This window comes from Mesocricetus auratus, unplaced genomic scaffold (genome assembly GCF_017639785.1).
Source record: "Mesocricetus auratus isolate SY011 unplaced genomic scaffold, BCM_Maur_2.0 Super-Scaffold_100676, whole genome shotgun sequence".
Lineage (NCBI taxonomy): Eukaryota > Metazoa > Chordata > Mammalia > Rodentia > Cricetidae > Mesocricetus > Mesocricetus auratus.
In genome coordinates, this window is record NW_024429266.1 from 171,158,924 (window position 1) to 171,177,362 (window position 18,439).

Genomic DNA, 18,439 nt, shown 5'->3' on the forward strand with positions numbered 1-18,439 from the left:
TGGTCCTGAGCACATATTAAAAGCAAAGCAATTACTCTTAGAAGCTTTTGTAATTTTTGGTTCAAGACTGGGAAATGTAATCTTCTTTTGGGAAGATGGTTATAAACTTTTTTGAGGTTATAATTATTTCATTTTTCTCTTTCCTCCTTCTAAACGCTCCTGTGTACTTTCCTTGCAATCTTTCAAATTCATGACTTATTTTACTTTTAAATATATAGTATATATGTTTATAATATACACATATTACACACACATAAATATATACATATATATGTTATGTATTATGTTTTCAGGGATATATATATGTATCTCTAAGCCTTAGGTACAGTATTTGTGTTATAGATGTATCAGTTGAGACTGAGCCTCACAACTCTGTATTTTGATTGCAAGGCCAACTTTTAATAAGTCTTCACTGTGTGCACGCTGTCTGATTCCCTAAGGGAGTGGGTTTCTTCCTCACTTAACTTACAGCTATCAACTGACTCCACCTTAATGATTAGATCACCCAAGGAGAAGCAGTAAAATACACTACTAGGAAGCTTTGATTCTGATCCTGGAGTTCAAATCCTAGTTCCTTTACTTCCCATCAGTGTGGGCTAAGCAGCCTTTGTTTCCCATCTGCAGATAGGTTGGAAACTCATAAGAGAAACAGTGTCACACAGCAGGTTCTTGGAACAGATAAAATGATCATAATAGAGCATAGTAGGCAAAATATTGGAAACTGATGATATTTGCATATTATTTTTTTCGCCTCAGTGTTTGTTGTAGTGAGCCTATCATAAGATACATGAAAGTTGGTAGAACTTTGCTGAAACTTTGTTTATAGCACTTGTGACCTTAGATTAGTTTACCTTCCTTGACTGAAAATATGATTTCTACTTGGCCTACAATTGTTACTATTGAAATGTACTTTTATCAATTATAAATCATAGTACTATATATATTACATCAGTATTTAAGAACAGAATAGCATTCTCTGCTTGAATATAGCATACAGAGAAAATGTGTATTTTTGGATTTGTGCATACAGGGTTTAGCATGTCATTCATATATTTAATGATAAAAGAAAAGGATGTGTTGTTATTTGTGATCTTGTAATCCTAACACCAGCTCAACTTCAAGATCATCAATAAAGGAAAAATTCCATTATGAAATTCAGTACCCTATTAGAAGATATCCCATTTCAAAAGTTTAAAAAGGAAATAAAAGCTTGGAAATAGGTGAAAGACAAAGAACACCATGTCTCCAGCCATTCGAAAGGGAAAATGAATCCTGAAGGCAGAGACAGAAAATAAGTCTCATCTAATAGACTAGCCTTCAAACACTGTTGTACTAAGAATGATTCTAAGGCAAAGTCTGATAACTCAGATGGTGTTCTTGCAAAGGACCAGAATTCGGTTCCCAGCACTCAAACCAGGTGACTCCAATTGCCTGTAACTGGACTTCCTCTGGATCTGATACCCTTTTCTAGCCTGTTCAGGCACCTGAATCCATATCCATATAGCTGCACACAGAAACATGAGCATGTAATTAAAAATAAAATATCATTTTAAAAGAAATTTAATCTAAACAATATTGGTAGTAAGTATTATTGGAGACTGATAAAGAACAACTTAGTCATATTCCTGAAGTCTTCAATGGTTTCTCATACAATTTGCCTCAATGGTCAGTATCCATAAGACTCAGGACAAATTCAGGTAAGATTATTTTTTTAATTTTTGGATTTTTGTAGAAAAAGGAACCCTGAGAGCTTTCTAAAGTATCTCTATCACACACTTTATTGTGTCACCTATGAGGGTGCCTTTATCTCTCTTCTTTCACTTTCTCAGTCTCATATATCTTTCAAGGACTACCTCTAAGTCTATCTCTTCTGCTCTGCCCTGCTCACCTGATCTTTCTTTTGTGAACACCAAAAATTTCACTCATTCAATTACAAAATTATTTTCATGTTCTTTTGCTATGTTCCGGTATCACAGAGTCCAGGGAAACAGTTTGAAGAAAGAAACTGATTCTTGAGGGTAGGCACAGCTTATGTCTTAAATTTCATGATCATCATAAGTAAACACAAATTCAATTAAAGTAACACGCAGTGAAGGTTTGCAGGATTTTTCTGGGAATAACATCAAGTTCACACCTCACCGATTATCTAAAAATAGCCAGATAACTGTGATCTTTTTACTTGCCCATTAGAATTTATTTTTCACACTGTGATTCTTCAATGTCTTCAGAGAACTCTCTTTAGCCCCTTGGGTTACATTTTGCTATAAACACTAAACACGATCCTAAATATTTCCATAAAAGTTGATTCTTAGATTTATGTCACAAGTGTTTTCAATTTACTTAAAATTAATCTCTCCGATCTAGCCATTTCTCCCAGGATTCAGAATCTTCCACCTCAATCAAGGTATCTAACCTGCCAACTTGCAGAGGGCAGTGAGCTCAGAGTCTACCTCAGTCGATGGTAGCTGAAGCTCAGGATGATTTGGTACATTACTTTTTTGCAGAAGGAATCCTTCCCAAGGACTACATCTAATATGTACAAATACTTTCTCTACTCTTGAGCTTCCAACAATGGTACAGAAATCTAATTCTTGTTCTTTATTGTATCCAAGGCATAATACAGGCGTAGAATAATTTTTAACTTATATAACATCTCCGTTACTTCTCTCTCTCTCTCTCTCTCTCTCTCTCTCTCTCTCTCTCTCAGTGTGTGTGTGTGTGTGTGTGTGTGTGTGATTGCTTTTGAATGTGTACCAAACTAAAGCATCACCAGACACCTAACTCATTCACCATTTTGATTATCCTCTCATCTCTGGCTAACATTCCTTAGTACAGTAAAGAGACACATTTCCTAGTACTACTGCTAATCAATACCCAGCTGCTCTGTCCTCAAAGAAAGTGGCTTAACAATATGACAAATTCCCAGATATTTATTGACTGAGTGCAACTCTCAGTATCTCAGTCATTCATTTATTATACTAAATCTTAAGAAACACAGTCTCAAGAGGAAAAATAGCCCTGCCTCTTCAGGGCTGACAGTCCAGAGGCAAAGATGTACTTCATAAAACATAATTTTGTTCACTATATAAAAGTTAAGCAAGGATTCTATTGATATGACACAAAAAGGGACATGACCTCAATTGGTTTGGAAGGCGAGGTCAGGGCATAATGAAAAGACATTTTAACATAACTTTAAGTAAAACATACATGTTTTACATATTATGCAGAGACAGATATAAAAATGGTTTTGAGATACAGTCTTTCTCTGTTACCAGAAAGTCTGGGGACTCATTATTAAGTTCACTATGACTTCAAACCTTTCTCAATCAATGGCAAAAACAACTTCAGGAAGAAAAGTTTTTGTTTGGCCCAGAAATCCAGAGGGATAAGAAATTCATTGTGGTAGGGAAGGCATGGCAACACACGGGCATGGATTCAGGGCCAGGGAGTTTGCTAATCTTATTTTATCTTCACAATGGAAGCAGAGAGAGAAGAGGGTCAAGGCTTTCAAGTCTCAAAGCCCCTTTAATTATGTACTTTCTCCAGTAAGCTCTGTGTAACATGAGTTCTAATAGGTCTTAGAAATGAAAGCCAGGAATCAGATATAGGGGGTGAAGGTTGATACACTGGAGAAGAAAAACAGTCATCCACTAGAGCTCTTAGCTCTATGAAATCCTCAGACTGAAAAGAGACTGAGCTGCTGTCTCATCCCGCATATATTCCTCTCTCTGCCCAACCATCTCACTCCCTGTCTGTCTGTACAGACCTCCAGACCTCTATGTTTAGTTCCACTCTCTGATCTTCAGGCAAGCTTTATTTGTTAAAGTATAAACAAGCACAGCTCTGCCTCCCAAAGATTCCATAACCTCTTAAAACAGTGCCACGAACTGAGGATCAAATGCTCAAATATGTGAGCTGATAGAGACATTTCTCTTTCAAACTACAACAGTTGGTGAAGTACTGTTATGAAAGACTAAGGCATGAGTTTGAACCCTATTTTATGTCCAAATGTGGATCATCTCATGACTGTAGTCTTTGGGATGAAAAGTCAGAGATAGGAAGATTATTGAGGCTTTCTGATCAGTGAATCTAAACAAAATGGAGACCTTAATGTTCATTGAAATATGGAAATACCTGACTAAAGAAATAAGGTGGATCAACCGGTCTGTAGAGATGACTTTATGGTCAACAGAACTTGATTACAGAGGACTGGAATTCAGGTTTTTCCATCCTTGTCACACCTACCTGTTCCTGAGGGTTTGATGCCTTTCTCTGGCATTCATCAGCTCTCTGCATTCACAGGTATACACACATACACACACACACACACACACACACACACACACACTTTTAATTAATTATGTATGGGTGTTTTGTGTGCATGAATGTATATGTGACATGTGTGTACCTGGTTTCCTGGCTACGTAGAGAAGTTGTGTCAGATCCCTTGGAACTAAAATTCCAGATGGTTGTGAGTCACCGTGTAGGTGCTACGAATTGAAACCAAATCCTCTGGAAGAACATATAGTGCAAATAACTACAGACTCATCTCTCCATCTCCACATTAAAATAAAACATAAACAACAAAAATCTTTAAAGAAGTAAGATAGAGAGGAATTAACAACCACAGCCAGCATTGATCCACAAATACCAATATACATGAAATTTGAAATAAAAATAAAAATGAAGGAGAAAATAACTAGTGTCACTAAACACTAAGTATTACCAGTTCTGAAGTTTACCAGTGCCCCTGTGCCAAGCTTCATACTTCCTACATCTTACTTGTCTCATGTCAGTTTGTATTTCATTGATATTTATAAAAATACCATACTAGCGCTGTCTGTCCCTCTTAGCATCATGATTTTAAGGTCTACCTTGGGCCATGTATCAATGGTTTGCTTACTTTTAAATTAATGATTGGCCTATCGTTTATTTATTGATGAAAAGTATTATGTGATAAAGATTTTCCAATGTTTCACCTTCTCATGGACATTTGTTGGTTTCCAATTTATCTCTTGTAAACAAAGCAGCCGTGAACATCTGTGTACAAGTCTATGTAACTCTTACACTTACATTTCCTGTGGACTGAAAGTGTGAGGCCATGTTTTCTTGAAGAAGACATTTGGTCATTGAAAAAGTGGTGATGACAGTGATCTGGGCCTCATATGGCAGATGCCTGACACATACCTGAGAAGTGCTGCCGAGTTAAACTGAATTCATGAAAGATTTCCCAATAACCAATATGGATATCACCAATTTCATACTCCAAATTCCGTGGCCTTGCTCATAAAAGAGTCCCTCTGGCTTTCATTCAAAATCTATTTCATACTCTTCATAGTTATAGTAAATCTAGGAGCCAGGTTTCTTATATCAGAAAATATCAAAGGCATAAAATCAAATGGCTGAAAAGAATTAATGCAATTGGGCAAAAGCATACATCTCTGTAAAAAGTCTCCATAATTAAGTACATGGAATGAAAACCTGTACTGTGTGTACTGCAGGACCACTGGACACATGTGACTCTGGAGGCACGAGGCACCATTTTTTATTGTGGTTAAGGAAAATTGTTTTAAAGGTTTATTTTGTTCAATGTGGATGGGTGTTGACCACAGTGTACATGTAAAAATCAGAGGACAGCTTGGAGGACCCAGTAGCCTCCCGCTGCTACTAGGGCTCACAGGATTGAACTCATGCTGACAAGCTTGGTGGCAAGTACCTTTCCCTGCTGAGGCACCATGCCATCTACAATGCTGAGGAAAATTTTGATTGCACTAATTGCAATGCTGACCAGGTGAGGCTGAAGATAAAGACAGCTAGTTAGACTGTGTACTGTGCTCCAGAATCAATTCGAAACATTCTCTAGACGTTATCTCTAGGCTTTATCTCATTTAATATACATAGAGACTGTATGGGGTGGCTATTGGCACATTTGCTGGGGAAATGAACTGGCTTGGCCTTGGTTTCAGTAGTTTCTGCTCAAGTACCAAGCTTACCCAGTCTCAGGAACCAAGATAACCCTAAAGCATCTTATTTTTACTTGTGTAAGGAAATTCTCCAGTTTGAAAGAATTATATAAAAAACTATTTTCCTTCAAATTTGGCAGTTATAGGGATATAAAACACAGAGAATAGAAACAAAGGAAAAATTCATTCCCTGATTATGCCAAATAAATAAAATTTTCTTTCCACAGACTACACTAATCTCTTCAATATAATAGAGAGGTTATGGGAAGAGTCTAGCAAACTGCTTCCTGAGAAATGAAAAGAGTGCAATGCTAACATAGACAATGTATTGCACCCTATGGGCTCATTAAGGGGCCCAGTTATCATCTTTAATTACAAAGAACATATATCCCTCAAATGAGTCCATAGACTTATAAAATGGTAAATGCCAGAAGCGTAAATAGTCCACCACCAGATCCATTTACAACTCATTTCTCTTTATAACTACATATTATAGATCATCAGCCTGTGATCACAGATCCCATCAGCACTCATGGTCCTTATGTGGGATTGAAAATGCAGTGTCTCTACTGGGAGAGCACTTTTCCTTCCTGGTGGTGAGTAGTGGTCTGCTGCAATCCTAAACATACTTCTCTTGAAGAAGGCTATCCAGTGTTGCACTGAGCATACATGATTCCTAAACTCTGCTGAGGAGTGTTCTATGCTCAAAGTATACTCCATATATTTTGAAATGAGCTACATCAGTCTCTTCCTCTGTTCTCAAAGCCTCTTCATCTTTGTTGGCTTATAATATTCCTGCTATTTTCATATTTTTCACACCTGGACATTAGGGCACATGGAATTTTTTAAGTATTTTTAGTGATTTTTTCAATCATTTCTGCATGCTGGAGGCTGGAAGCATGTATATAATCCATGCTTTCCAAGGTGTGAGTCAGCATTCACCTCCCTTTCATTTCTAATCCACTTGTCATATTACTATGAATCTTAAAAGAAAAAAATATCTTTGAGTTATAAATACCAAATGCCCATCACTATAAGGTCTTTAAACACATGGTTAATCCTTAGGACAAAAGAAGTGAATTACCTATAAACTGATAGATTTTTACATTTCTTTTTAGGACTTCATTCTTTAGAAAAGCATGATCTACCTATTATAATATGTCCTGTCATTACAGATACACAGTATGTAATACTTTCTCTTTCCTCTCTCTTTTTATTCATAATGACCAAGTGTCTTGTGATGACTCAACTTCCTCAGTGTCTCCTGAAAAGCAGACAGAAAAATATCTGCCTTTGTCACTTTGCCTATCAGAGGCCAGAGATTAGTTAGCCACACCTTTTGTACTGATCACCACTTACAAGGCTGTTAACAGATGCTGACAAACTGTAAAGTCCTGCTTATTGTAGATGCTCCTTTTTCATTGTCCATTGTCTTTCACTTCTTTGGTACTTTCATTTGCTGCCCTAGGTCTGTCACAATTATAAACAAGGCTATTTAAGAATCAACATGGGGCAACTGGCCTGGATCCCTTTGTCAGCTTCTCCTTTTCTAAGTACATTTAATGTTCTTTCTAGTTCCAGTCAATCCAGTATTGGAACTTACTCTAACTTGTCATCCAGTAGGAATGCAGTTTCCCAGTTCCCAGGTCCTAATCTCATGCTGTGACAACCATCTAACACTCTTCCACATCACAACAACTGCACCATTGTTCCCAGTTCCCAGGTCCTAATCTCATGCTGTGACAACCATCTAACACTCTTCCACATCACAACAACTGCACCATTATCATTTCTCTCCATGTTCACTATAATTACGACTGTCCTCCTCTCACATCCTTGCTTACATCTTCAAGTATTTTCTCCTTTTCTCTCTATTCTACTTTGCAAACTAATTGAATCCTAACTTTTTCTCTTTAGGATTCTTGAGGCTAAGCAGTGGGACCCATATTGAGAAAAGTTCAGAGTGCTGAGTCAGCTCTCGCACTCCTGTCTCCTTGGGTGGCCACATTGCTGGAGGATATTACTCCATACCTTCTATCAATCATTCCTTCCCCCAGTCTTAAATATCCACCCTATCCTTCTTCCTCCCACCTCAACAAACCTGCAGCCAAACCATCCATAGCTGTACTGCAGTCCTCCAACTTTCCTCCCCTTGAAAACTGCACTAAGACAATCTCCTCTCTCCTGTATGTGCAATATATGAGTCTTTACCAGATTAACCTTACTGTAAACATGCTGTACTATGTCATCTTGTGTAAAAAGCAAGCTAACTGCAAAGTTCTTGCAGGTAGGATCCTGTCTCACTTCCCCCTTATAATAGAATTTTAATCCCCACTCTTTCCTTAGTGCACAACAATAGAATTTCTGTCTCCAAGTCTTATATCTTGCCAAATGTGAGGGCTAATTTTCATTTGTCACTTTACGCAGACTCTTAATGTCATTTGAAATAAACCTCCCCTGGTGTATATTTCACTGTATTAGAGAACTATTTGTCTAATCCTAGTTAAACTTTTTGGAGCACAAAACTTGCATAGTAATTTTCACTACATCTGCACAGCCTTGTACAACTCTGGTCTACAGTAGAAGCTGAACACATTTTCATTGAATAAATGAATAACAAAATGAAAAGTGCTCTCCCATTGAGTAAGGCTAGCTATAAAAATTACATCAATTGCTTCTCAGTCTTTGGGCTAAGGTCAAGTGCAGTATCTGTCAGTGTAATTTCTGATATGTCCTCCAATAAACTGTCTGGGGGACAAATGGAACTAACAGGAAGGGTTAAGAGGGAAAAGTTACAGTAAAGATGCTGGAAAGGAGAATATGCTTAAAATACAAATATATGCCTAGAAGAAAACCTTTTTAAATTTTATATCTAACAACTAAAACTTTAGAAATATTTAATTTAAGAAGTTGGAGAGCAGTGAACGTGAGAAAATGAAATCTGTGGGCAGTAGTATATTAAAATCAGTTAAAATGATAACAAAAACAGATGCACACAATGTAAAAGGAACAAAATATCTAGAAATGCAGAGATAAAGTCAGAGGAAGATGAATGATGTAAAATAGTCTGCAACAGTTCAAATGGACAAACTGATGTTGAAATGACAGTTATGGCATGACTCCTTCCCTTTTATAAAAATTAATGTCCATGATAAGGAGGTAAATATGACAAACCTCACCAACAGTTTCACAAGGATCCTATAAGAAATAGCAACAAAAGTGAGATTCAAAGCCAGCCATGAAAGTACAAGCCTATAATATTCATGGCTGGGAGACTGACAAAGAGGACCACTGGGAGTTCAAGACTAGACTAGACTTCATAGTAAGATCCTGGCTCAAAAAACATAATTAAGGTGAACCACCAGAACTAACTATGTTGCTGTTTTTTCATAACCACCATCCCTCCTTCAGCAGTACATACATTCCCAAAGCAAGGGAGGAGGGGATGACTCAGAATTTCAGCTGGAAGAATTACCTCCCTACAGGAAATAAAAAAGCATAGTGTTTCTTCCTTTAAAAAAGTAAATAAAAATAAAAAAGGAGTGAATGCTGTAATCATTTTACACTTGATGTCTGAGCAGTTTTCTTGTCTCCAGCTATTATCAATCATGATGGGATTGTGAGGAAGTGTACTTCAAGGTTAAATGCAGGGGACACTGTCTTCCTCTCTGGAAATCTGCCAAAACGTCCGGTGTGTGCTTCATCCCTCTGCAGGCATAATTGCTGCCTTTATAAATAAGATTAAAAAGAGCCTATATCTTCTATGGAAGTACTGCTTTTCTGTGGGGCTGTTTTTCAGGTGGCTAGTGTTCTGCAAAGTGGGCATAGCTGCTGCTTCAGCACAAATGCAAACCCCTGCAATTTTGCCAGGAGAAAGGTAAATTATTTGCCAAAATAGAACTGCATAGGGAACTCAGAAGTTGAAGGTGCCTCAAAGCTTTTATTGGCTCACACTGTAGCTTTCATTAGCTCACACATTGCCAAGAATACTGTACCTGTGTGACAAAACTACCAGAATCCAGATGTTCGTGAAGCTGTTTTCTGTGTGGGTGTGTGAGGCCAAGAAGAGTGTTTGTTTGCTAACGATATAAACTGACTGGAGAAGAAAAGCTGCAATCCCAATACTAAATAACATTCATTCCCAAATGCATGCACACACTAGTATGATTTGAAGGGCTCCACAAGAGTTCTTACTGAATTTAATGTTAACTGTGGGTTATTAAAAAAGTGATGCCTTAATCACTTGGACTAGGAATCTTTTTTAAGTTAGTTGAGATTAAATGGGGCCTGGAGGGAGTGATCTTGATCAAGTGAAATTGTCACATAGGAAAAATCCTACAGAACAAGAGGAATGGCTCAGTTCTTTCCCCATGTGATTCTCTGAGCTTCCCAGGCACACCAGGTGAGTCCCTGCTGGTAAGGGACCTGAATCTGTGCAATAAGTAGATTTTCCCCTTTCTGTTCACTCTTCTGAGTTTTGTAAGGGACATTATGGGTGCCTTGTTTAATGATGAGCACCTAACAGTGACTTGACTTTTGTAGTTTGATAAAAATAATAATCTCTTCATTAACTGCCATTTGTGCAAAATGAAACTTATTTGATCAAAGCTGAGGACAGCACTAGACTATGGGAATAAATATACACAATGCACAATTAGGGGCCAGTGTGACCATGTGTTCATTCTGCAAAACAGAAGTAATAGGTTCAGCCCTAGTGCTTACAGCAACCCTAGTCATTGGCCTTTAACCGGGTCTATAATACCTGACATGAACTCCCTCTTACATGGACCTCAGGTCCAACCAGAAATCAGTCAGCTATATAACTTTTATCCAACTATTGTACCAGTAACTAACTCTTGCTTGACAAGTTTGGATTTTAGTATATATGCTCCAAAACTAGAGAAGACTGCTTACCAAGCAACTTCCTATGCTCTAAAGGCTAGCCAGCAGTGAGAATGCATCTAGCTCAGTGTCAGAATGACTATTTTCTGTTCTGTAACCAAGGTGTGTGATTTCTTCATAGGTAGGTTTTTTTTTCCATATAGTTCTGATAGGAAATAAATGTCAGTGGTCATAACGTCTATAGCTTTGGAGGCCACTAGGGCCTTCCTGGCCAACATCTCCAAGAGCTCTATACCTTGAACTGGGATAGTTTTCTTATTAACTTATGATTCTGTCTTCAACTTTGTTCATTCATGCATGGTACCACCATCCAAAGTCATTTTACAATTATGATTTAACTGGCTTATAAAATAATGAGTTTCCACATGACATCTTCACACAGCCTTAGTTTAAGTTAGTCCTTCACATACCCATCTTCTCAACAAACACAGCCATTCCTATTTAAATCTTGTCAACCCCTAGTAGTCACTCTATTTTATATTACATGGGCTTTACCTTCCTCAGTCCTATTAAGCTCTCCTCTCTACTTTATACTGTCCATTTTATGCTTACAAATATAAACTTTCAAACTTGTGAACTGTACATATTTTTGTTTTATCTTCCATTAATTCACAATAATTGTACACATTTGTAGGTGTAACATATAATTTCAATACATAAATACTATGTGTAATGATCAAATCAAGTCAAGATAACCAATATTTCTAGGTAAATAAACACATTTCTTTATGCTCAGAACTTTGAAACTCTGTTCTTTTGTTTCTAAATTTTATGATTAATTGTTCTGGGTTGTGGATACCATTAGAACCCATTACTCCTGTCCAATTTCACTTAGGTAGCAGTTCTTCAGCCCCTTCTAACTTCCCTGCTGCCCCTCTTCCTAATCTCTACTCACTGACCAGTAACTATTAAAGTCATAAAAATTCAACTGAATCTGGTACAGTGTACTGAGAGGCAGAAATGCATTTTAGAGAAGTGAGATTTTGTACACCATTATAAGAACATACACGGAATATGAATATGGACAGATTCTGCCTATTTTTCCACATTGCAGTAATCCAGTCAGACATGGAACTGATATTTGTCGAGTATCTGTGTTGTTATGGGCCTTGTGCTAACAATCAGAAGAAAATAATGACCCTGCTGTAATTACATGTGCCCTAGTGTTTCATAGAGGAAGCCATTATTGTCCAAATGTGCATAGATATAAAAGCAAAATGTAAGGGCTTAGATTTATTGCTCTGATTTACAGGGATAGTTCCATGCTTAAGCAAGACTTTGTTGACAACATGTCGGTTTAACTGAAATCAAATGAATATGAGGAGAATTGGATTGGTAGAAAGCTGAAAAAGAATGTTCTCAGCATTGGTAATATACTGAAAAAGCTGCTTAATGGGTGGTAGGGTCCATGGCCCTTGCCATTTGAAAGAAGCACATTGAAAACCATCTCTGGAATAGCAAAGAAATATTCTGATTCAGAATAGTCTTTGTCTTTGTCTTCATGACTCTGACTATAGATCTCTCTCTCTCTCTCTCTCTCTCTCTCTCTCTCTCTCTCTCTCTCTCTCTCCTCTCATTCATTCTTGGAAATTTCAATTTGATTTCCTATTTACACCTGACATCCCAGGTAAGATTTCTCAAATTAAAATCTTTGATTACTCTTAATTTCTCTCAATCAATTTTCACACTGCAAAAAATGTGTTTTCTTTTCAGAGTTTTCTAGATGAGAAACATCATTGTGCACTTGTAAACTAGACTGTGCTTCCATGCATGGATCTCCTATCTATAGATGAACAGGTACATAGGGAAGGGAGACAGGCATCCAATCTCAAACTTTATAAGTAGCATCCATGTTCAGAAACATAGCCATGCCAATGAGATGTAGTCTTTTAACTATTCTCAGGACAACACCCTATAATTTCACTATGATGATCTGAACAATTTTCTGATCTGGAGTACAAATTCCTTTATAGGAATGTCCTACAGGCATAAATACCATCATTGAATATGTTCAGGACCCTTTTGAATTCTCTCCTAAATATCAGAAATAACTTATGATGACCCCACCAGTGCTGGCTAGATGCAGAAATTTTTTTGTACTCGTGAAATATGTTTTATGTGTTTTGATGAAAAGGTTTAATTTCCTTCTCTACCAGACCACATAATTAGAGTAGGCAGGAGGGGAAGGCATTGTGACAATATAATCTTCCCTCACATTTGATTGTTCTCTTTTGCATTTCAAAATCAAATAACCTTAAATAGGAAAACTAATGTGTAAGGATGCAAGAGTGGGTCAGTATCTCTGAGAGAGTGTAAACTGGAGATTCTCTGGTGCTCCAGCAGTTAAAAGAGGACTGTAATTTACATATGTTTTTCTTTCAAAGAGAACAAAGGCAGATTTTACTAACATGTAAACCTTCCAAATTCTTTATTAGTTTCAATTCTTTCAAGATTTTATAATCCCATTTCCCTCTACTCCAATTACCTTCCTGCAAAGACACTGTTAAAAAAAAACAGCTGAGCATGGTGGCTTAAGTTGATAACCCCAGCACTAGGGACTCTGAATGAGGATAACCAACCACAAGTTGGAAGCCAGGCTGGACTACATTGCTTCATAAATAAACATATAAATAAATGTCAAAGCCCACATGTGTATTCAAAATAGATGGCGAGATTCATACATGTATTATAAACTTTTTGATTTTGCTATAACAGAAAATAAGTTAAAGACAAGAGTGGTTTGAGGTAAGATGCTTAAATTTAAGTGTGGGTAACCTTAGCAATCACTAATCAGCAATAGCAGAGGGATTTTGTTTCTGTATTTGTTAATAAGATAAAGTAGATGGAAGTCAATATATGGTGATGACGGAGTGTGGAGACTTAGGTTATCTAAATTTGTTTTTGTTATTTATGATTTATGTGACCATTACACAAGAGACCCCAAGCATTTCCCCATTAAGTATGTTGCCCCTAAAGAAGGATAGCATCAATACCTTACTAAGTGTGAGACTTCAATTTGATTAAATGATACCTGGTGTGTAAATAAAGGTACCGCTTACCTTGTTGACTCATTCAGTATTAGTAATTGCCATAGATACTGCTGTATATTCCTATGGTACAAAAAACCCTCATCCTTGATTTCCTGTAATGAAGTGAATCTCTTGCCTGATGCAGATGTCTTCTCTTGTCATTCATGGATGGCAGAAAGGGGAAATGTACCACACATCATGTTAGCATGATCTCATCATTCAAAGAAAAGATGCAGTTTTGTGGTGGATTACTTTTTTAAATTTTATGTAACCACAAAGGATGGGCAATATTATATGTTGACATAAAATAAAAACTCATACCAGGTATATTTACAATGTGGAATTTCAGTACATTATTTCCAGAAAGATCAGGGGTCAAACAGCCATTGTCGACATATCCGTTTTGCTACTTCCTGTAGTGGTTCTCAAACCTGACTGAATGTTAGAAGCCATATAAGTAACCCATAGCAGATAATCTGGAGTGGGGAATAGAAAAAGACCTTAGGATTAGGTAAACATATTTGTTAATAAGCAAATGAAAAGACCTAAGCCTTCAGAGGTGAGGATTCAATAAAGATATGAAATACAGCTATTAATTTAATCTCTCTGGGAGTCACTGAGTTAATTTCCTAGGGTGACTGTTACAAAGCTCTACAAATGCATGACTAAGAACAAGAACAAATGCATCCTTTTATGTGCAGATATTGAAGGATCACTTGATGTTTGACAGCTCTGAGGAATATGCATGTCTCATGCTTCTCCTGACTTCTTTGAGACTCTGAAATCCTTTACTTTTAGATGGTTACCTTTTCTTCCCATGTCATCTATCCTATGGGTATACCTTGGCTGAAATTTTCTTCTTTATAAAAATGCCAGTCATACTGGGTTAGAATACAGCCTTCTGAGCTATTTTATTTTGATGTTTCTTTAAAAGATCCTATTTCCAGGTAAGATTATATTTTGATATATGGAATGGGTGAAGTAAAACTTCAAGTATCTTTTACCACTATTTTGCACATTTTAAATTAATTATTTTTATTTAAAACTTTTTATTTTTATTTTGATCATCTTATTTCCTTTCTCAAATCCTCCCAGTTCCTCTTCACCTTCTTAAATTCCCAATTTCATTTATCACTCTCTCAAAAAGATTAAAAATAATAATGAGTGAAAATCAAAATAGACAAACTTAAATAAACATACCAAAATAAAGAAAAAGGTCAACACACACACAACAAAACAAACAAACAAACAAACAAACAAAAACACGGAGTCAGTTTTATGTTGGCCAACTACTCCCAGACATGGGACTTGCCTTGGAGTATGCTTGATATCAATTTCAGGAACAATTTTCAGCCTATAATACAGTATATGACTGTAGAAAAGGAATAATAAAAGCTGTTTGACTATGCTCTTGATGGAATGAAGGCAGCTATGAATATAGAAGGTGTGTTGTGATAGCCTAAGATAGTTCGTTTAATATAAGCTGTATGTCTAGGTCATTTATTATGGTATATTGTACCCATTATTACAATTTACTTTGTTTTCCTTTCGTATCCCTAAGAGAATTAACTGGGGTTTTATACTCCTTTGGATCTTGTGAAGAGTTTTGTTTCACCTTCTACTTTGGAGAATCTGACTGAAGACAGTTCCTCTTCCTTAAGCTGTAAGATACTATAAAAATAATCCTAAAGCAAAAAACATGACTGAGTGGACTCATTCTACACATCGGCTAAAAAGCATGTGCTGTCAGGCAAGACAACACAGGATTGTCAAATTCTCCAATTCTTTTAGGGACACATTTAATTTTTACTTAAAATTTATTCAAAATTAAGTGCTAAACAAATTCCCATCTTTTCATCTCCAGAGTAGATGATGGCGCTTTGTAGAAAATTAATAATTTTTGAGTGTGGGTGTGTATGTACATATACATGTGTGCACCCATAGGTAAATTTGTTAACATAGCTCTATATTTGCTTTTCTTTTGTTTCTAGCATGTGTAGTTAGTTGACCTGAGGATAGTTAAGGATAGGTAATATGTATTAAATGTCATAAATATTTTCTACATTTTCCTGAGTAAAGTGGGTCATACGAATGTATTGCAGTTCTGGGAGATATATTTAGCTGCCTTATCTATTTTACTCTTCACAAAACAATAGCAGGTAGAGATCATTATCTCCATTAGAGAAATGAAGATACTATTTAGAGAGGTCAGTTCTACTTTCTAAGGTCCCACTGAGTGAATGTTTGATAAATATGTGGATACAGACTTGAAGCCAAGACTCCATGATTCTCAGTCCCATATTCTGTCCACTGTGTTTCCTTTGCTATTTAGGGTATCGGAAAGAGCTTGGAACTATGGGGAGCTGGAAGATGAGTGTTTTTAATTGGCATGAGTAGATATTGAATGAATGTGCCAGGTTGAAGTAACTGGATTAGCTCTTAACTTGTGCATAGAAGTCATCTTAACTACATCTTATGTCCTGAGGAAGTTAGGAATTCCACTCAAGACAGCTTGAGACCTTTGGTGATCATGAGTCATAGCTGTTTGCTTGGGGTTTCAATGGACCTCCAGCCTCAAATCAAATTGGTTCTTTGTATTTTCTGGGAGATTGCAGTATTGGGGGTGAGTGATGTTTTCACCTTTTGTTTCCTTCCTGCCACCTTGAGAATGTGTAAAACTGAAGTGCAGGTTTCCCAGTACAGGATTAGAAGCAATTTTCTCCTGCCTTAGGTGTGAAGAAACATAAGCATTTCCTTCATATGCAGCCCACTCCTGCCCCTTGAACAAAAGTTAACTTTCCCAAATGGTACATTAGATAGATGATAGATAGACAAATAGATATAAGATAGATAGATAGATAGATAGATAGATAGATAGATAGATAGAGATACTTTGAGGGGTGAGGTAAAGAGACAGAAAGAAGGGGAACGGAAGGAAAAAGAGACAAATGAACTTAGGTTCATCTGTCTCCTAGACTCTTGTGGCTCAGGACATCTTCCAGCTCAGAAAGTCAGCTTCCTTGATAAAGCCCAAGGCTTTCCCTTCTGTTCTATAGGATGGAACTCATGTCTGAGATACGGTGGTGTAATTAGGGGCTGCTAGTCCATCAAATCAGACCTCCCTAGGCCTCCCAGCTAAATCACTGTGTGCAAACTTACTATTTTATCTTCAAAGCTAATTACTGTGTTTAAAACAAACTTACATCAAAATAACAATAAAAGCCATTACTAACAGATTCTATTAGGATATGTTCTAAAAGCAAGCTACCTTACCAATCTTAAGCAACAGTAAATGAAATGTCAATGAGTAGGTCACTTTTTATACCATCATCATTATGTTTCTTATTACTTTGAAATAGATACTTGCTACCTTGCAGAAAAGTTGCAAGCATTGTCTATACCTCTTAATGATAGGAGGTAAGATCTGAGAAGTATAGCTTGTCCACTCTCTCACTGCATGAACAACATAGTGCACTTATGCAAATAAAGGTGGTTACAGTGTCACTTCATCATTTTATGGAGTAGACATTGTATCTTAGTAAGTGATTGGTCAAGGTGTCATTATAGCTACATGACTAGGTTAATACATTTTCTTCCTGGGTCATATGAGAGTGAGTTGACTACCTCATACTAGTCACACACTGTGGATATTTTAGAGGGAAAGTCTCACAAAAGAGGACAAGTCTCCTGTAAAACCTCAGTATAACCATCAGACCCAGCATGATATAGGGAGCTGCTAGCTCTCTGAACTTCATGCCCAATTCAAATGTAAGCAAATAGTTTCCATGGTGTTCTTTTCACTATAGGAATCCAGTTTATGGGTCTCTCTGGCTAACCAGTTGAGTTTAGTATAATATTGTGATAGCTAATCTTTGTCGTTTCAACATACCTTAGAGGAGAGGATCATTGCCTCCAGCATATTTGTGTGTGGGCATATCTGTGGAGACATTTTTCTTGAGTGCTAATTGATGTAGGAGGACCCAGCCCACTGCGGACAGTGCCATCACTGGTCTACTGAAAGAACAGCAAGCACTCTTCACTGGTGAGTCTTTTCTCCATCCCTTATACCTCATTTTTTGAATTGGAATGTTTCACTGAACCTGGCCAGCAAGTTGTAGGACTTCTGTTATCACCTTCCCAGGTCTTGTGTTATAGGCACAAGCCTGGCTTTTTACATGGATGCTGAGAATCCAATCTCTGGTTGTCTTTTTTATACAGCAATCATTTTTACCAATTGAGCCATCAAAGCCCCACACTGAGCTTTGTATAATGTGTTATCTCATTTAATTCCCACACAAACCAACAGGGAGGCATTACTGTTGCTATTTCTGTTTCACAGTTGAGATAGCTGCATGTCTATGTGCAATCATTTCACGGAAGCCTGTATCAATGTATTCTAAGGCATCAGTGAAAATTTTTGAAAAATATGTTTAGTGTATGAAGTGGTATTTCTCATTACAATGATGTCAGAACATGAAATACTATTCATTACCTTTTAACAAGCATGTGCCTGATATGACAGGGCAAGAAGAAATTCAGATTACA

The 18,439-nt window shown here is 36.9% G+C and overlaps 1 protein-coding gene and 1 pseudogene across 7 annotated transcripts in view; both read left to right on the top strand.

Moving 5' to 3' along the window:
* Positions 1-18,439, top strand: part of Grm7 (glutamate metabotropic receptor 7) — an 886,003-nt gene that overhangs the window by 90,374 nt on the left and 777,190 nt on the right. The gene's annotated exons all lie outside the window — the stretch shown is intronic.
* On the top strand, positions 8,634-8,733 carry LOC121137390 (annotated as a pseudogene).